The sequence below is a fragment of the Diabrotica virgifera genome, chromosome 2 (genome assembly GCF_917563875.1).
Source record: "Diabrotica virgifera virgifera chromosome 2, PGI_DIABVI_V3a".
In the NCBI taxonomy this organism is placed as follows: domain Eukaryota; kingdom Metazoa; phylum Arthropoda; class Insecta; order Coleoptera; family Chrysomelidae; genus Diabrotica; species Diabrotica virgifera.
In genome coordinates this window covers 3,481,942-3,499,399 of record NC_065444.1, presented here as the reverse complement: position 1 = coordinate 3,499,399, position 17,458 = coordinate 3,481,942, and the positions used below count along the sequence as shown (strand labels likewise).

At 32.3% G+C, this 17,458-nt stretch overlaps 1 protein-coding gene across 1 annotated transcript in view; it reads left to right on the top strand.

Moving 5' to 3' along the window:
* Positions 1-17,458, top strand: part of LOC114328087 (espin) — a 374,616-nt gene that overhangs the window by 63,570 nt on the left and 293,588 nt on the right. The window lies entirely within an intron of this gene.

Below are 17,458 nucleotides of genomic sequence, written 5' to 3'. Positions count from 1 at the left end.
AATATTAAATTAATTTATACTTACTACTTCTCAAACATTTTTATTAAAACAGTGCCAAAAATTAAAATAATAAAAAAATAAAACACACACAAACACATTAAAAATGCCACAAATGATTTCTGAACATTAATTGTCGGAAAATTTTTTAACTAAATACGTATTTTCTGAAAATAAAATTATATAATAAATATACTTACAATCATAAAATGTATAAAAAAAATAAAAAAATAAAAGTTTCTATTGGGATTCGAACCAACTTACCACGCGGCTGGTATTTGCGTTGTATTGGGATTCACTCGCATTAAAACTTCGCCACAGAGACAGCTTGTCATTGTGTGCGAAGATCGTCTAACTAAACAGATTAACCTTTTGACATTTTTAACTTATGTAAATCAAATTATTTTGATTTTGAATTGAAATGATTTAGAATTGAAAAAATACAACAAAACATAGAGTAAGAAAACAATATATTAGGTGAATATTGATAGACATTTTGATGGTAATCAAATTATGTAAATAAAAGTATTACATACTACTTATGTATTTTGGTAGGTTCAAGGTAGGTATCGGAGCCCGTATAACGACTAATAAATTTCGCAATCACTTGCGTCTTGCAAAGTGGCTATGTTCAAATATCATAACAAAATTTGATCAACTATTTATAAAACACTTACCAGTGAAAGATTCTTTAGCTTTGAATAAGCGAGATCTGCGGCAGGCATACTAGTCACAGTTTGATGAGCTTTCACATTGGCATGCAACAATCATCTCTTCTATGTAAATAAGTCCAAAAATATAATATGAAAACTATTTAAAAAGGCAGTATAACCATTAACAAACTTTTTGTTTGTTGTTTCTCTTCCTACAAATTTTAAAACGCAACAAGCATACATTATAACCAAACCACAGTCCCACAGCTGCCATATTGGATAATTTTTGTCATGTCATTTGAACATCCAATCAGAACAAAGTTATAATGCGCATGCGCCCGGTCGCTAGGTTTTACGATATAAAATTTCACCGTCATTACGCCCGTAAAGAAGTATAACTTCAAAAATAAGATCAAATTATAGAGCGCATTTTAAAATTTTCTTAAAAAGCTTCCTTTTTCTCCCTGTAACTTGTAAACAATAAGAAATACAGTAATGAAAAATAAAAACCAAATTTTTATTTTAAAAAAACCCTACATTTTTGTTTGGTATCTTTTTTTCGTATATCTTATCATTTTCGAGTTACATGGAGAAACAGGAAGATTTTTAAGAAAATTTAAAAATGCGCTCTATAATTTGATCTTATTATTTTTTCAAAAACCATTCATATTAAACCCGTCCAACTTTTTAAAGATAGAAATAACACTATAATAAAGAGTATTGTAGAAGAAAAACGATGTATTTAAATTCTGATGGATTAGGGGTTAAAATATACTTCCAATTTTTTCTTAAAATACATTAGTTATCAATATTTTGCAGCATATCTCGCTTAGGTTGAATGTAATCGACATTTAATATTGCTCATTTTAAAGTTCTTTTCAAGCACTCTAAAAGGTATTGGTAGTATTGTACACCTTAAATCGACCGTTTCTCTGTTATTTCAAGTAGAATACACCGATTTGAGCATGCACCAAAAAACAAACTCTTCTCACCTACCATATCTCTATTTGTATTACAACTAGAAGATTTATGAAGGAACGAGTCTCTTTGTTTTTTTTTAAGCTACAAAAATATTTTTAATAGTTTTTTTGTTAGATGCAGTTTTTAAGGTATGCAGCAGAAAACTGTCCGAAAAGGTGTCATTTTTCAATGAAAATGGCTAATTTTCAACCACGAATAACTCAAAAAGTATTAAGTTTTCAAAAAAAAAAATATAGAACAGTTTTTGCTTAGAATTAGGTTCTCTAGCCACTTACGTGGTTATTTTAACCAAAAAATTTTCCATCCCCAAGATAAAAGCGCACATCGGCATGGGGTAGACTTTGTTTCCTGATCTATTCCCTACTTACTCTGAAAATATCAAGTAAATCGAGGTAGTAGGATGGAATTCGGAGCCAAATATCCTCATTGACTGCCCTAGTACGTGGTTCAACACAACGATTACAAATCTTTTTAGGACAGCAGTGTGCAACGTACAGATTGCCATGATGGTCGCAAACATCCGAAACGGATAGGCACTATAACAAGAAGAAGATAGTGCCTCCTATACCCATTTGTTGTTTTATTACTTCATTCTTTATTCTTTCGGCTCTTGATACTCTCATCGATCTTCTTTTGGCATCAATTTCCATGGCTAAGACCTTTTTCTTATATTTCTCGGTTATTCCTTGATATTTGTTTACTCCATAGAACTTCGTCTAGGAATGCTATAGGTCTTTATTTTCTTTCCGCACGGATTGGTCCATAAAATATTGTTTAACATTGTGATGGCTTTTCTTCCTGACGTATTTCTTTCCCTTATGACTTTGTTTAATGTTCCATCGTGCGAAATATTGATATCTAGATATTTGTAGTCATAGCAATGCTTCATCGTGGCCATGTCGTCTAATATGAGATCGTTTTGTTCTTCTCCAATGCACAATTATTTGGTTTATCAGTGGCGAAGCGTCCATGTAACCACTGTTACCATTGGTAACAGTTACAAATCTTGCAAATAAATATTTTATGATTACTATGAAATAATTCCATTTATATTTTTTACCAACAGAAATACTTGTTAATAGTACCTAATTCAGTAAATAGCCATAGACGCACGAAAATGTTGCGAGATATGTGAATCCATGGCACGTTATCATATGCTGTTACCAATACTGGCACTGGTAACAGTAACGCAGGAGAAACCTCGCTATCGCTCGGGACTAGCTCTGAAAATTTTGTAGGAGCGATGCGATGGGTCTACAGACGGCGTGCGGGCACGCTGTGCATATCAGTATTGTAACCATTTTGAAGATTGGTAACGTTGTTTTAGTAATACCTATTACAGATTACAGTCTGCGTGCATTTAAACATGGAAGAGTGTTGCTACGTATTGCGCAATTGATCAACTACTTGAAAAGTCATTCTACTTATATATATTTTTTTAAATATTATTTTAAAGGAAAAATGATATTATTGAAAATGGAAGAATTAAAATATAAACAATAGTTTTCAAAATATGTTCTTTTTCCTACTTGTTCATTTTTTATGTTAATTTTATGGTAGAATAATATGTTTAGTTTGTTTATTATTTATTGTTATACCTGATACAATATACCTACATAATTACATACATATAATAGCTTGGGAATAGTGATTTGTTTAATTTTATCCCACAGGATTGAAACCAAAAACTTATATTTGGGAGGTTCAAAATATTTTTTAAATAAGATTTTTTTACATCTGGTTTTGGTATCACTTTAGAAAAAGTCACGCGTCGCCACTGTTGGTTTTATTATTCACTTCTTGACCCTATTATCATAATCTTCATTTAATTTTCGGGCCATATAGGTAGTTTAAATTGTCATAATCTTGAGCCTCTATTACTTCATCGTGTGCAAAGTTGAGCGTATATACTATAGTGTTGGTGGGTGATATCCCCATTGTTCTACATTGTTGTCTCCATTTTCTAAAAACCGCCACTTTATAGGTAGGTATATTATAAATAAAGTGGGTGACGATCCGTTTGATGTTACAAATCCTGTTGTTATTTGTGTCCTTGTTTTTATTTTTGTTTACCGAAAATTGCAACAGTCTTAATTCTTAATACAGGACTGATCTTGTGTCAGTTTTGGAAAAAAATTTAAAAAAAAAATATATATGATTACTTCGACAAACTTAGAATATAATACAAAATAAAATGCATATGAATAAGTCTTAATGATTTTAGGACTGTACGCCTTATGGAGACTATATTATTACTACAGGCTGTTGAATTATATAACTCTATCAGGTGTTTATTTATGATCAATGAAAAATGTTAAACCGATCTCACAAATTTTTCTTGTTATATTACCAATAAATCAAATAATCTAGTTTTAAAGCTAAATACTTTTGCTTTTAGTCTTGCAAAATACGGTAATCTACAAAATAGTGTTATACAGATGGTGTATTGGTGAAGATAGTTTCTGTAACGTTATTTTTAAGTGCGCATTCCGTAATTCACCTATATTTTTATCTCGAATGCAGGAACAGATTGAGATACGCTGAAAATTGCAACTATTATAGTTGCATCATATTTATATAACCCAAGATATTTTATGTAATAACAACCGAGCATGTAAGACAACAAACAGTAGGGTACTAAAAGAACAAATTCAACAGTTAAATATTATATTTACATATATGGGATTAGCCACAGTTTATTGTAAAGACAATTACAGTTTTTACCTAAAACAATTTGACGTTTCAATTTCAACTTCGGAAATCCTTTTCAAAAAGAATTATTACGGGAAAAGTTGTAATCGAAAATTGTAACGTGTAACCGCCAAGCTCTTGTTGAGAATATTTATGTTTTATAAAAATTCAGAAAATTGTGACGTAGGTACCTACTTGCCTATTGGTTGTAGGCAACAGCCATACTTTGGATGAAAAGATATCTGGGTGGATGTTTTATGCTCTATGATACATTAAATTCTGATTATTCTGTGTGTTTATACACTCACCGCCACAAAATTTCGCCACCCAAAAATTTTTGATTAAGTTTGGCAATCTATAACTTTATTATTTGTACTCCGATTTTCAAGATTCTTGCATCAGTTTGTCGACACATGTATTGATGCCATTTTTTTGATTCCGGTCACAAAATTTTTTTGCTTAGATGGCATTATACGGGGGTGAATGAAAGCGTTGTATTTTCTGTTAACTTTAAAAAATTCTGTGGAAAAATTTTAAGGGCTGATTTTGTTTCATACTCCTTTTGTATTATCCTGAAAGTATCACTAAGGTTTTGTTTTTTGAGTTATCCAAATATCTGTTTTCTTGTAAGAGCTGTAAATAAAAACACTGCTTCGAAGGTTTTTTAATTAAAAATATCAAACTCACTAAAATTAACAAAACAAAACAAAATTAACAACAAAACCAAATAATTCAACAGCGGGTATGTCCACCTCTTGCAGCAGCGACTGCTCTCAATCTCTTTGGCATCGAATAAAGATGTGCCTGGGGAATAGCCCGATATTCCTCTACCAGGGCCATAACTGTACTAAATTTTCTGGAGGCCTAGGATGACGGCGAATAGCTTTTTTAATTCATCCAATAAATACTCAATAGGATTGAGATCTGGGGTGCATGCGGGCCATTCTAATCTTATCAATCCAACCTCTATTTTATGAGTCAATCAGTGTGTTTATTTACAAAAAACAGCTCTTACAAGAAAAGAGATATTCGGATAATTCAAAAAACAAAATTTTAGTGATGCCTCCGGGATAATATGACAGGACTATGAAACAAAACCAGCCCTTCCATTTTTCCACATAATGTTTTAAAGTTAGGAGGACATACAACACTTCCATTCACCCCTGTATAATGCAATGCAAGCAAGATTTTTGTGTTACCAGAATAAGACCAAACGATACCAATACATGTACCTACAAACTCGTGCAAGAATCTTTAAAATCGAAGTACAAATAATGAAGTTATAAATTATCAAACTTAATCAAAAATTTTGGGTGGCGGAATTTTGTGCCGGTGAGTGTATATTATTTGTATGTGTTTTGCGATTCTGTGTTTGCGAGTGTTCGTATGTTTTGAGATTTAATGTATAAATTGAAAATTGTGTATGTGTTTATTGGTGTTGCATATGTATTGTGTATGATTGAGCCATCCTTCCTCTTCCTCTTTTAAGTACACTGGGACCTCGATAAGTCGGATTAATCGGGACCGCCGCCGATCCGGGTTATCGAAAATCCGGGTTAGCTGGAGAATATGGTAAAAATTAATAAAATACGGTATTCTTACAGATAAACTTTATTATTAAATTACATACAGTTGTATACAGTTTTGTTCATCTAAATTACATACAGTTGTATACAGTTTTGTTCATTTCTTTGTAAAAAATGTACTCAGTTTCGGTTGTGGCAATATGTAGGTACTACGTTTTTATTATTGAAATGTTTGATCTAAATCGAGCCGGGTTAGCCAGACTTCCGCGTTATCGAAGGCGGACTTATCGGGGTTCCACTGTATTGGCAACTAAATCCTGCTGTTTATATTCGATGATTTGCTACACATTTTTCTTCCAAACGGACCAATAAATTTTTCAATTTAAAAATTTTTAGTAATATTTTTTTTTGTAATTTTTAATATTATTAATGTTGCTATTAGGATTGAAAACTTTACCTTTCAATTGCCAGATGACGCTAGTCATCTAATCCATATACGTCAATTGCAATTAGTCCAGAAAGCCACTGCGCATCCGCTAGGAAAAATATTCTAATTCGGACTTTTTGCACAATCTTACTCAAAAAGGACCCCTTTTAACAAATTTGCATGTTGCCAGGACCAAAAATTGGTCAAAAATTTTTTAAAGGTTTTTTTTTGTTTTTTTCCTAAAATTAATTTTTTTGCATGGAACAAATTTTTTTTAGGTTTTTTGGATCATTCCAAACAGAAAAGGTCTTTAGTGACTTTTCTCTAAAGTTGATAGTTTTTGACATATAAGCGATTATAAATTGAAAAATTGCGAAATCGGCCATTTTTAACCCTCAAAAACTATGTGAAAAACTGAAAATTTGAATGTTGCCAAGGTAGGTAGATATTCTTTAAACATCGATTGATGAAATCCCGAAGAGTTTTTTGCAATACAATATTCAAAACTCCTTTGTTTCTTAATTGTTAATCAAGCGTACGCGACACTATTTTCCACCGTTGCATGTGTATGCAGTATGGTGCAAATGAAAGGAATAAATTCGTTATTTCATAAACCGGCGACTTTAAGGGAAAATTCCGAAACAGGTCGATTTTTACTTTTAAGTTATGATATTGTGACATATATGGTATACTAGTGACGTCATCCATCTGGCAGTGGCGGCTCGTGACCTCAGTATGCGGGTAGGCTACACATATACTTCGGGTAGGCGACAAAAAATATCCTACAGTTTGTAATACATTTTGAGCCGTCTTGCAATACTAAATGTAATCTATGAGCGCAACAATGTGTAAAAATTGCTTTTGGAGCATCTACTTTAATTTTTGATTGTAATCCGTTTAAAGAGCCAGCCATTACACTTGCACCATCGTAAAATTGAGCAATTTATTTATTTTTGTAATCATATGGCTCAAGCACGTTTGAAATTAAACTATATAGAGCGTCTGCAGATCTATTATCGCTAACATCAAAAAACCCTAAAAATCTTTCTGTTACCTGACCAACTTTGTTAACAAAACGGATTGTTAAAGTACACTGTGATTTTTCGGTTATATCAGTAGTATCGTCAGCTAGTATAGAAAAAAATTGACTTTAATTAATTTCTGTTGAAATTTCATTTTTTACGTAATCGGCAAGATCATTTAATCGCAATCTATTAAATCATTTTGTATTGTTTTTGACAAACCCGTGAACACCCCTTCTATTTTTTAACATGATCCTGGATTTCCTGATCGCGTTTAACTACTAAATTAAACATTTCTTTAAAATTACCCATGTTTGAAGAATTATGGCTCTCATCACGACCGCGAAATGTAAGTTCTTGTTTTGCTAAAAGAATTGTAACATCAATTTCTTCAACTTCTTCAATATTTTTCAACTTCTTCATTATATATCTTATTAGAGAGAGAAATATGTCCAGCGAAAGCACTGTCAGTAGTTTGTTTATTTTTTTCTAACCGTTTTAAATCTAAGGAATTGTTTAAATGTTCTTTCGAAGATTCATGTTTTTTTACACTAGCTGATAAATTTTTCAAATCTGAATATCCCTGACTCACCCAAACATTTTGCTTCAAATTTGAGAGCAACAGACAAGGCCAACAGAAAAGTGAATTTTTAAAATAACTTCCGCTTAGCCATTTATGATTTTCATACCATATTGTTTTAAACGATCTCGAAAATGGTTGATTGTCTTTTGTCTTATCTGTGGATAAAATTGTTAAATTTTGTAAAGGCCGGCCCATTGAAATAATTACTAATCTTTCTTGATTTTGGCGCCTTGAAAAAGCGTCTCGATCAAACTGCATATTACATCGTTTAAAATATTCATATTCGATGACTAAAGTTTTTCCACCAATAAAACTAACACACCTACGTTTCAACAACGTCAAATATTACTTATTTTATTTATGTATTAAATAATAATTTACTATTCGAATAAATTGATAAGTTACCAATTAACCTCGCTCTAAATTTTTAATTATCTATCTAATCTAATAACACATTATTCAGTTTTCATAAACAAATTTAAATTGTCCTACCTAGTTTTATTCAATACTTAACCTACTAATAACAGCCAAAATCAAAAAACAATTATTTTAAAACAGTTTCACAAGACACAAGAGAGGCAACTGATAAAATTTTGTAGGACCGGCTATAAGACTCTGTGCCTATCCGCCCGTTCAAAATCGTAGAATACGGTCGCTACGAGCAGACCTGCAGCAGGCCTGCTCGCGTAAACAGAGAGAGATCGCACGTCAATTCGGTGTTGGCGTCGTTCTATTTCAGGCTACGTTCCCGAGTGCCTGACCAAGGAGAATATAGAATCTATACAGTACTACTGATACTACAAGGAGCGTACAATAATTATAACTACGGAGAAAATTTTTTGGATATTTTTAAAAATAATTTGGATAATTTTTGCTATTTTATTGTAGATATTGTGTCCAAATTTATAAATTACAATTTTGAAATAAGTAATTTATATTAATAATTTATATTATTGTACTACATTTGAAGAGGGTAGGCGGCGCCTACCTTGCCTACTCCGACGGGCCGCCCCTGCCATCTGGGCGTGATGACGTAATGGATGATTTTTTTAAATGAGAATAGGGGTCGTGTACTAGCTCATTTGAAAGGTTCTTCAATTCTCTATTCAGTAATATAAACATTTACATAATTATTTATACAGGGTGTCCAATAATTTAATTTTTTTGTCAATTTGCCAAATAATTTAATTTAATAAAAAAATTTTGGACACCCTGTATAAATAATTATGTACATGTTGATATTACTGAATAGAGAATTGAAGAACCTTTCAGTAGTAGAACCGTCAGTAGTATACTATATATGCCACAATATCATAACTTAAAAATAAAAACCGACCTGTCTTGGGATTTTTCCTTAAAGTCACCGGTATACGAAATAACGAATTTATTCTTTTATATTTAATACGGAAAATAGTGTCGCGCACGCTTGATTGGCAATTAAAAAACAAAGGGGTTTTTGATATTGTATTGCAAAAAACTCTTCGGGATTTCATCAATCGATGTTTAAAGAATATCTACTTACCTTGGCAACATTCAAATTTTCAGTTTTTCACATAGTTTTTGAGGGTTAAAAATGGCCGATTTCGCAATTTTTCAATTTTTAATCGCTTATATGTCAAAAACTATCAACTTTAGAGAAAAGTCACTAAAGACCTTTTCTGTTTGGAATGATCCAAAAAACGTAAAAAAATTTTGTTCCATGCAAAAAAATTAATTTTAGGAAAAAAACAAAAAAAAACCTTTAAAAAATATTTGACCAATTTTTGGTCCTGGCAACATGCAAATTTGTTAAAAGGGGTCCTTTTTGAGTAAGATTGTGCAAAAAATCGGAATTAGAATATTTTTCCTAGCGGATGCGCAGTGGCTTTCTGGACTAAATGTGGGGATAAACTTTCACGGTTTGATAACTTCGAGCAGAGAGCAGCAGGCCTACGCCTCTCCGATGATGACTCCAATAAGAGTCGAAAATCGTCGATTCAGAGTGTTGGACTGCGCTCCCTATTTTAAGTGAAAAATAAGATTGTTTTGCCTTCGCATTGCAACTGAATAAAAATTGTATTATACATTTTTATTTTATATTATTTTATATTTTTCTTCATTTATTAGGATGAGAACGGCTTCTTTGATTTTTCTCTTTTTCATGTCTCCTTTATGATTTTTGATGCATCTTTCCATTATACTCTAACTCTCTATTTATTGTCCCAGGCATGTTTGAATATTTGTGATTTGTCGAAACTCCTGCTTTTGAAGTTTGTTTCATGTTCATTTATTCTGGCGCTTAGTGGTCTTGCAGTTTCTCTCCCATAGAAATCATTACATCCACATGGTATAGTGTAGATGGAGTTTGTAAGACTTTTTTGAAAATTAATTCTGAGTAGATATAAAAAAGTAGAGGCGATAAAATACATCCTTGCTCACTCCATATCATATTTCCACTGCTTCCGTCGTGTTCTGACCAATTTGTATGTTTTCATTAATGCCAATACAAATTTAAATTTTTGATAATATGGAGGTCTTGGTCATCAATTTCTAATATCCCTATATCTTTGAACCATGATCTGCAAACTGAATAATGCTTCTCTTTTTCTAAGTTGTTTTTGAAACCAAACTGCGTTTCACTTAGTTGTACTTCTATTTTGTTCTAAATTTTCTACACATATCTTCGTTCAATGTCCACGGTTCAACGCCATAAAAAAGACGTAGCTTTGAAGCATTCTTACTTTTATGCCAATAGAGAGGTTGTGGCTCTTGAAGTTGCATCTAGTTTTTCCAATGAATAAAACTGAACTTTAATCTCAAAATATTTTAGATTATTGTGGAAACATCGTGATTATTCCAAAAAAGAGTAATAGAATAAATACTCAGAAACGCTGACTGTTTAGTGCCTATATTGTCTAGTGGAAACATATTTATTATAATGGCAGTTTCTATAGTTTCCATTAAAAATAATCTTATTAGGGCCGGTTGTTCGAACGCTAATCAAAAATGATCATTATCAAATATTTAATTACTGTCACAACTGTCAATGTCAACTTTGATTGGGTTGCTGAAAACATAATTATTGATTACAATTATGAAATTAGTTAATCAATTATGTTAATAATTGTTATGTTAATTGATTAACTAATCTCATAATTATTATAATCAATTATGTTTTCAGCAACCCAATCAAAGTTGACATTGACAGTTGTGACAGTAATTAAATATTTGATAGTGATTATTGTTGATTAGCGTTCGAACAACCGGCCCTTAGTCTCTTATCAGGGCTAATAGAGAAGGCCAAAATTCTTTGTTAGATTGTGTGTGTGTGTTTATGTTTTATTGGCACTGGTTTAAGCAACCAACTGGCCAGTCAATGTGTTTTGAATTCTCTCTTTTACAAAATATATGCTTAGTATCTAAATTTAAAACTATTACTACTACTAAGTTTTTTTTACTCTGTTTTTTTTTATTTTTTTTAATATATTTTTTAACAATTTTTTTTATTACATTTTTTATTATATTTTTTATTATATTTTTTATTTTTTTTATTTACTTTTTTTTTCTTTTGCTTTTTTTGTATTTTTTTGTATATTTTTTTTACTAGCTAAGACCTAAACCCGATTCAACCTCGCGGAGGTTTAGATCTTCTTAGTAACTTTTTATTTTTTTTAATTATTATTTTTTTATAATTTTTTTTATTCTTTTTTTTTCAGAGCTTTAATTTTAAACAATTAACATGGTTGTATAAAATTTTATAAACATTTAGATTGTTTAATTGTAAAAGGTATATAAGATTAAAAGGAAATTGTACATTAACTTGAATTAGATTGGTATAGAAATTTGATATTTCAATAAAATGTAAAGGACATTCTAACAGCATATGTTGTAGATCAGCTAACTCTCCACATAAACATTCATCATTATCTACAAGTCCTATTTCTCTTTTGTAGACTGGAGTCAGACAGTGATTACTTCTTATTCGACAAATAGTTTTGATAAAGCCTCTGTTGTAAACTTGATTAAACCATGTCTTGATGGGAAGTGTAGGCTGGATTTTTTTGTAATAATTTCCTTTGTCTGAATTATTGTATTGTTCCTGCCATTTAGCCCGTTAGATAGATCTGATAATAGAGATTATGTCTCCCATACGAAGTTGATAGTTTTGCAGAGCGGATTCCTTCGTTGTTGCTTTTTTAGCCAGATCATCTACTATTTCGTTGTTTTTTATACCAATGTGTGCTTTTATCCAGCACAATATTATATTTTTGCCCGATTTCAAAGCTTTACTGTTCATTGCTACTATGTCACTGATGATATAATTTTCTGCAAAATTATGTACATTATATTTCAATTTCTTTACAATGCTTTGGCAGTCTGTAAATATAACATAATTGAGTTCTTTTTGATTAATACATATTTCGTATGCTTCTTTGATTGCAATGAGTTCAGCTGTGAAAATTGTCATTTTATCAGGTAATCTGTTGTTTATTTTTATACTTTTTTGTGGGTAATATACAGCATATCCAACCTTTCCTTCCATTTTTGAACCATTCGTCTATAAGTATCCAGCAGAAGGTATGTCATGTCTAAAAGGAAGAAACATTGAGTCAATTATTGCATATTTATGTGATTATCACGATCCGTCATCTAAACATCCAATAATTACCAACAAAGAGTTTTAGTAATTTATCATTGCCACGAAGTCCTACTGTTAACTTTTAGAATTTTAGAAATACCATCAGAGTAGAATGCGAATAATCGCCATCTTGTACATATTATATAAATAAAACGGTACGTGGTGTCTTCCGACAACAGCACAGTGCTGAAATAGGAAGAAATTTTTATAACTTTCGATAAGCATAGGTACTCGTAGATTTTGTAATTCAGTTTGCAACAAGCGAGAGACGCGGTACCGTTCAACCAATATGTATGAATGGATTCATACAATATCTTCCTGTGTAATGAAGACGAATAATACAAATATTGTAAGAGATAGCAAGCACTTCACTTCAGGAAGTTTTTGCAGCAAATGAGTATTGTATAATTGAAAGCTATCTTTGGTTCCGTTAGCGGATTTTTAATTTTTGAGAATGGAAGGTAACTAATTTGAATGTTGTTATGAGAATAGTATACAGGGTGTTTGGTAAAGAATGGGCCATAGCTTAACCTTAGGTTCCTGAGGTTAAAATAGGCCGATTTGAGCTAACTTACCTTAGTACAAAGTTTATAATAACCGAGATACAGAGTGTCAAAGTTAAACTTTTTTTTTAATTATTATAGAATATTTCCTGACAGGTATAAGATAACAACATGAAATTTGCTATGTGGGGGTTTTTTGGGTCGACAAAACTAAATTCCCTACCAAAAATTATGTATTGCTCAGAGGGCGCCACATACGCCTTTCAGCAATCATTTATTACGTTCAATTTTTTTATCCCCCACTCTGTATAATTTTGACATTAAAATTTTTATTCTCCTATTAGTTTTACTTGAAAAAGGTATACTTCTTTCATCTCCCTAAACTCAACCGTTTTCGAGATAAACGCATTTTAAATCTGCGATACACCATAATTTTTAGCATAATATCATTGTAGTTCTTCTTCTTCTTCTTCTTCAGCCTGTGTTCGTCCACTGCTGGACATAGGCCTCTTCCATTTGCTTCCATCGATTTCTACTCTTGGCAATTCTCATCCACTGTTTGCCCGCGACTTGTTTGATATCATCTGCCCACCTCTTCTGCGGTCTGCCTACTAATCGCCTGTTCTCTCTTGGTCTCCAGTTTGTTAGTCTCTGTGTCCATTTTTCGGGATCATCTCGGGCAACATGTCCGACCCATTGCCACTTGAGCCTTGCTATACGTTCTGCGACATCAGTAATCTTTGTTCTTTCACGAATGTCGATATTTCGAATTTTGTCTCTCAAACTAATCCCTAGCATAGCCCTCTCCATCGCTCTTTGAGTTGTACTGAGCTGCTCTAAGGTTTTCTTTGTAAAGGCCATGGTCTCCAGCCCATATGTAGTTACAGGCAAGATACATTTGTCATAAACTCTACGTTTTAGACTCATTGTAGTTACACCCGAAAAATAACTTAAAACCATAAAATTATCCAAAAATGTATCGCAAATTTCTTCAAATGGAATTTGCGATGCAATGACATAAATTTAAGAACTGGCACAATTATCATGGTTTTAAGTTATTTTTCGGGTGTAACTACAATGATATTATGCTAAAAATGATGGTGTATCGCAGATTTAAAATGCGTTTATCTCGAAAACGGTTGAGTTTAAGGAGATGAAAGAAGTATACCTTTTTTAAGTAGAATTAATAGGAGAATAAAAATTTTAATCTCAAAATTATACAGAGTGAGGGATAAAAAAAATTGAACGTAATAAATGAGTACTGAAAGGCGTATGTGGCGCCCTCTGGGCAATACATAATTTTTGGTAGGGAATTTAGTTTTCTCCACCCAAAAAACCCCTACATACCAAATTTCATGTTGTTATCTCATACCTATCAGGAAATATTCAATAATAAATAAATAAAAAGTTTAACTTTGACACCCTGTATCTCGGTTATTATAAACTTTGTACTAAGGTAAGTTAGCTTAAATCGGCCTATTTTAACCTCAGGAACCTGAGGTTAAGCTATGGCCCATTCTTTACCAATCACCCTTTTTTTTTGTAAGCATTTATTAACAATCAGAATTACATATTCTATAAGCTAATTTGATAACAAGTACAATAACATATATTGTCCTTTTCATGATCATTTTTCAGTGCGTAACAAATGATAGGAAAAAGGGTAAGTCCGTGATAATACACATTTATGACATTTATTCTAACATGACATTTTAGTTAAATCTGACAGTTGTCACATTTTATTTTCAATTTGGAATAAAAACAAATAAAATGTGTTTCTTGCATTTATAAAATGGTATTTTCTTTGATTTGTATAGTCTTATAAATTATACAAATTATATTTGTAATATTATTATCTAATTAAAAAAAAATATTTTTTTATTATGGCCCCATCTATCGACAACTAGAATAACTAGAATATATGTTATAAAAATGTCACCGACGAAATGTAATCACCGACGTGCCTTTTTTTCTGTCACATACAATTTAATGCGTTAGATAGAAATCGAAAAACTGTGACGCACTGAAAGATGATCATGAGAAAAAGAATATCAATGTATTATTGTACACTAAAATGGCGTTATGAGGTACATCACCCAGCGGTTTCACCTCAGTTTCAGCGAAGATCTATGGGCCATAATCTTCGCAATCTTCTGTTGTTTAGTGGCTGCAGTAATGGTAATATTAATTGGTTGGGGTGGTCTTCCAATTTCTCGTGATGTCTGTTGGCTCTTTCTTGAATTACTGTGCTGACTAACGGGATGTTTAGGTCTGTATGAAGGGTTTGGTTGGAAATGTACCACGGGGCATTTGCGATGGTGCGTAGAATTTTTGATTAAGTTCTTTGGATAATTTTTGTGTTTGATTTGCTGGCACAACTCCATAGTTCTATACCGTACGTCCATATAGGTTTGATGACTGTTTTATAAATCAGCAGTTTGTTCTCAATTGAGAGTCGAGATTTTCTACCTATAAGCCAATTAATTTCTTTCACTCTCAACTCAATTTGTTTCTTCTTCTTTAAAATGTGTTGTTTCCAGTTTAATTTAGAATCAAGATGAAGCCCCAGGTATTTGACGATGTTCTGTTGTGGTATGTTGACTTGATTAAGGCTAATATTTGGGCATTGGTCTTTCCTTAGTGTGAAAGTTATATGTGTTGACTTAGTTTCATTAGCTTTTATATTCCATTTCTTTAACCACTGTCCAATTTGATCTAGGTGTTCTTGAAGTTTTAATACTGCAGCTCTTGGATCCTCTTCAGTTGCAAATATTGCTGTGTCATCAGCGAAAGTTCCAATGGTGGTTTGTGGAGAGGTTGGTTAATCGGATGTGTACAGTACATAAAGAAGTGGACCCAATATACTACCTTGTGGGACTCCTGATTGAATATTGTTATGGTTTGATAGTTCATCCTCCACTTTAGTTTCAAATTCTCTGTGATTTAGATATGATTTTAATAAGTCAAAGTATTTGTTGGGTAGGGATTTTTTGATTTTATAAAGTAATCCTGGGTGCCATACCTTATCAAATGCTTGGCTGATGTCCAGAAAGGCTGCTGTGCAATACTGTTTATTGTCCAAAGCTCTATTAATTACATTTGATATGCGATGGCATTGTTGCACTGTAGAATGACCTTGCCGGAATCCAAATTGGTGTTCTGGGATCCAGTTTTGGAATTCTAGGTCGCTCATAATTCTTTTAAGTAACAGCTTTTCAAGAAGTTTTGACATTATTGGCAGTAGACTTATTGGGCGGTATGATGAAACATCCGTTAAAGCTTTACCAGGTTTCGGTATCATAATTACTTGGGCAATTTTTAGTGATATAGGCCAATAATTAAGTCTTAAGATTGCATTTGATATGTACAATAACTTCATTATACCTTTTTTAGGAAGTTGTTTTAGCATTGTTGCTGTTATGAGATCAGTGCCTGGTGCCTTCTTTTCATTCAAATGATTAATTTCCAAAAATAACCAAAAAATTAATAATAACCAAACACCCTGTATATCTCTAGTGTTATAGTCGATTTCTGTAAATATAGGATGTCCCAAAATTGCGAATGCTACTTTAACTGAGTTCTGCATGCTACTTCAATACTTCTTAAGGTTCCATTTTCTATCGAAGGTAGGATATCAACGTGACAATTCTTATTTTACTTACAGCTGCTCTAAATACTTCGTTAGAGCTCAGACTAAATCATACTATTTCATAAGCAGAAGGTTCGTCTTCTTCATACATCTCTTTAACCTTTTATTTAGCTGTCTATAATCAAAGGCAGCAGACTATAATGAGGACCTCTTACTATATGACCGAAATATTCAAGCTTCCGCCTCTAATTGTCTATATAATTTCTTCCCTCTTATTAACCCCATCAATGGATTATTGACAATATTGCTAATTTTGTCTGCCCATGATAATCGTAGCATTCTTCGATACCACCAACGCTCAAAAGCTTCCAATTTCTTAAACTCTAATTGCTTCAATGTCCAAGCCTCAGATCCGTAGAGCAAAATTGTAAAAACGTAGCAGCGGAACAACTTTATCCTTAGATCCATTCTTAGGCCTCTACGACATAACAGATGTTTCATTTTCACAAATGTTGCCCTTGCTACTTCAATACAGTAATCACATTAGTAAAGCCAAACTACTTTATTTGTTCGTCAATATTTAGACCAAAATTTTCCACGGCATTGGATAGCCGTGGAAAGAAGAGAGGCAGCTTCGAATGGCCTCCTCGGTCGCCAGATTTGCCTCTCCTGGACTTTTTTCCTGTATCTTTACATGATTAACGTCAACGAATTGTCAACGAATGCCTATGAATTTTCCTGCCTATGAAGGAGAAACGGCTGGCACTTAATCTGTTAAGAGGATCGGTACGTTTTTTCGGCTGCAATGCTATTCAAATGGGGATTCATTTTTTTCGAATCCTGAGAAAACTAATACGTATTTTTAAAA